Source organism: Belonocnema kinseyi, chromosome 7, assembly GCF_010883055.1.
Source record: "Belonocnema kinseyi isolate 2016_QV_RU_SX_M_011 chromosome 7, B_treatae_v1, whole genome shotgun sequence".
Lineage (NCBI taxonomy): Eukaryota > Metazoa > Arthropoda > Insecta > Hymenoptera > Cynipidae > Belonocnema > Belonocnema kinseyi.
The window spans coordinates 101,082,338-101,086,740 of NC_046663.1; positions in this window are offsets into that span (position 1 = coordinate 101,082,338).

Genomic DNA, 4,403 nt, shown 5'->3' on the forward strand with positions numbered 1-4,403 from the left:
ATTTATTGAGGTAGAGAAAATATCTGTTGTCTAGACCAGAACGTGACCGATTGAATAGGAACGGGAAAATTTCATTTATAAAACTAGAATTCGTTTCGAGGAGGAAACATGTTCCCCGCCTTGAACTCTGTGAATTCAAAAATAAGAATAAAAATAAGCGCATCTGAATATCAATTAATAAATACAAAGATCAAAAAAATAATTGAAATATACAGCATATGAAAATCGAAAGTAATTTCAGCAATGTGATCTTAAAATTAAATATTTTAAAATACTATGCAATCATTGATCAAGCGATTAAATTGAATAAAGTTTTCAAATATTACAAGTTGTGATAAAATATTAAATCGAATAAAATAAGATTAAGTATGAGTAAATACATATGGTAACGCATATATGTGATTATTAATATAAAGGTATAAATAGATTGTCTATTCTACATCGACTGGTAGTGGTGCTAGTTTTTTAATGCAACGCTTGTAGGTTCCACCAGCCGTCTTGACTGTAGCAACTTGTAGAACACCGTCGTCTCCTGGATGAACTGCAATCACACGACCTAGGCTCCAGTGCATAGGTGGGAGATCATCTTCTTTTATGGTGACTAACGTGCCGAGCTTAATTTGATTTCCATTGCTAGAGTGCCATTTTCCACGAGTGCGTAGCTCGTTGAGGTACTCTTTGTGCCATCTGTGCCAAAGGTGTTGCTTGATTTTTTGTATGTGTTGCCACAACGACAGACGATTGTCCGGCACATCCAAATAATCATGCTCCGGGAGTCAAGGCCGTCAGGTCATTTGGGTCAGAGGAAACAGGAGTAAGCGGGCGCGAATTCAAAATGGATTCTACTTCAATTATACAGGTGTTGAATTGCTCATAAGTAAAAAGTGTTTTTCCTACCGTCCTATAAAAGTGACGTTAAAAAGATTTTACAGCGGCTTCTCATAGGCCGCCAAAGTGGGGCGAGCTCGCTGGAGAAAAATGCCAATTGATACCTTTGAATGTGAGGTCCCGCGCAATTTTATTATTATTGTCAACTGATCTAATAAAAGCTTGAATTTTTAGAAGTTCGTTTTTGCTCCAACAAAACAAGTAGCGTTATCGGAGTAAATATTTTTAGGTTTACCCCGCCTGCTAGTAAAGCGTTTAATTGCTTGTAAACAACATTCAGTTGTAAGATCAGTTACGAGCTCAAAATGAACCGCCTTAGTTACAAAACAGACAAACACAGCTACGTAAGCCTTGATACTCTTATTATTTCTGAACTTTTTTTCTTTAATAAGAAAGGGACCGCAATAATCGATACCGACATTTTCAAAAGCTCTAGTTTGTTGTACGCGACTTTTAGGTAAATTGCCCATAGGATAATTTGGTATTTTGGGATTCAATTTACAACATCTGACGCACTTTGAAATAATATTTCGCACTACAGTCTTGCCGTTGACTAACCAATATTTTTGCCGAACGGCAGTCAAGGCTAATTGCGTTCCTGCATGCCAATATTTTATATGCTCGTTTTGAATTATTAATTTTGTTAAATGACTATCTTTGGGTAATAAAATAGGACATTTCTTAGCGTATGTAAGTGGCGCATTGCCTAGTCTACCTCCTACACGTATGATTCCACATTCGTCTAAAAAGGGACATAAAGTTACGAGTTCGCTTTTTGAATTTATCTCTATGCTTTTTCGAAGATGTTTTAGTTCTCGCGGGTAGTGACTCTCTTGAACGACTTTAATTAGTTGCGTGTAAGCATCATTTAGCTCCTGTGCTGTAAAATTTCCAGTTAATTTTGACGGTGATCTTTTATTGATAACTGCCCGATGGCAAAACGCAATGAACCAAATTAAAGAATTGATTGATGAAAAACGCTCAAGTGTTTCATTTTTAATCTGTTTGTCTTGTTGTTCAGTCGCGGCAACAAGAGCAGTTTGAACTCTTTGCTCTGGAATTTCGAGTGTAGATAATTGCAATGTTTTCCAATTTTGTTCGTTTTCTGAAAGTCACGAAGGGTCAAAAAGCCAAATTTTGTTATTAATAAACTCTGAAGGACTCTGACCGCGAGAGATATAATCTGCGGGATTTTCTTCCATCGCAATGTGCTGCCATATAGAATTTTCAGTAAGTGTTTGAACTTCAGCTACGCGATTAGCAACAAATGTTTTAAGTAAATGAGGTGATGTTTTTAACCAGTGTAGAGTGATAGTTGAATCTGACCACAAATAAATCTGGTCATATTTTAATTTTAATGCCCCATTTACTTCTTGCATTAATTGAGCGAGCAATAAGGCTGCACATAATTCCAATCTCGGAATTGTCGTTTTTTTATTGGTGCGATGCGAGATTTAGCACAAACTAGTTCTACACGGCAATTATTGTCTTTATCTACCGATCTTAAATAAACTACTGCACCGTAAGCTCTCTGGCTTGCATCAGCAAAGCCATGTAGCTGTCAGTTTACTGCATCTGACAAAATTATTTTTCGCGTAACTTTGAACTTTTCAATGGCACTCAATTCATTTTTGAAATTGAGCCACATGTAACTTAACGCTTGGGGAATTGTTTCATCCCAGTCCATTCTAAGTTTCCATAAATCTTGCATGATTAACCTTGCAACTACAGTGACTGGACCTAAAAGCCCCAAAGGATCGAATAGTTCAGCTATTTGGGATAAAATACCGCGTTTAGTAGTATTATTTTTTATTAATGATGGACCGATCAAATAATTTATGGAATCAGTTTTTGCGTTATAATGAATGCCTAGTAATTTTTTTAATTGATCATGAAGTAAACTATCATTTTTTTATTACCAGCATCCGCTTTGTTCGATTCATCACTCGAATTTGATTGACTTGACAGGCTTGGCTCATTTGAAGTCCACTTGTGAAATTTAAAACCTCCAAGTTCAAGCAATTTTTCCAATTTATCTTTAAGTTCTACGGCTGCTTCAAGTGAGCTTGCACCTGTCAGTAAATTATCTACATAAAAATCGTTTTTTAAACATTGAGCAGCTTGCGGGTACCTGCTCCCTTCATCAATTTCTAATTGATGAAGTGTCCTAGCAGCTAAATATGGAGCACACGCAGTGCCTTGAGTTACCGTAGTTAGCACAAAAACGCGCATTTGTTCTGAACTATCATTGCGCCATAGGATTTTTTGATATTTTACATCATCTTCGTGAACTTGAATACATCGAAGCATTTTTTGCAAATCGCCTGTAAGCACAATATTGTGTGTGCGAAACCGCAAGACTAAAGTCATCAATTTATCCTAAATCGTTGGCCCGACAAATAAAGTATCATTGAGAGATATGCCTGAATTTGACGACCCATCGAATACAATCCGTTTTACTCGTGATGCTTCATAATCGCGTTTAGTAACGTCAAGATGCGGTATGTAATATCCTTGATCGCGCGTATTTGTATTAGTAATCTCGCGTAAGTGACTGAGATCTCGATATCTGCATAATTCGCCCGTGTATGCTTCTTTTAATGAAGGGTTTTTCGATAACTTACGTTCTTCTGAGTAAGCACGATTAAGCGCATTATAGTAATTATTTCCTAATTTATCTTTTTGATCAATAAATGTCAGACGAAATACATAAACTCCGTCAGATCGCCGTTTTGTTGTTTCCGAATAAAATTTTTCGCATTTTTGCTCGTCAAGAGATAAGAGCTTTTTCTGAGGGATGCTGTCAATTTCCCCAAAACGAGTTATTTTTGAATCGAGTGTTACTAAATGACACGCTCTCGGAGACGCAGATTGTTTCACCGCTACTTCACCTGCAATTATCCAACCTAACAAGGTTTTCTGTAAAGTGACGTTAGGCTGTTCTTTCATAACAATTTGACCGGTACTTAAAAGCTTATAATACAAAGTTGCTCCAATCAAAATGTCAATTTCTGCAGGTTTATTAAATTCTGGATCTGCCAGCTTGATACCATGAGGAAGACTAAGAGAGTCTTTGTCTACAAAACGCGATGGCAATAGACTAGTAATAGTTGGAAGTGCAACTAATTCTATTTCATGCTCGCATGCATTAATACGTGATTGAATCTTAGCTTTAACCTTGTAATTAGCACGAGTAACAAGCTGGCCCAGACCGCCGAAGGGCATATCAATTTTTATTTGATTGAATTTAAGTTTCGATGCTAATTTTTCTGAAATAAAATTCGATTGAGAGCCTCCATCGAGTAATAGTCTGCATGTATGTAGCCTATTGTATATGTCTAGAATGTTAACTACGGCAGTTCCTAGTAAAACCTCCGCATCCTGCGTAACTGCGAGACCGATTTTCGTTTTCATTTCGGGCTCTTGCACTTGAGCCGTTTGAACGGGCTGTGACTGATTCTCATTATCAAAATAATGTAGTATAGTATTGTGCTTTTTATTGCAATTTGGAACTC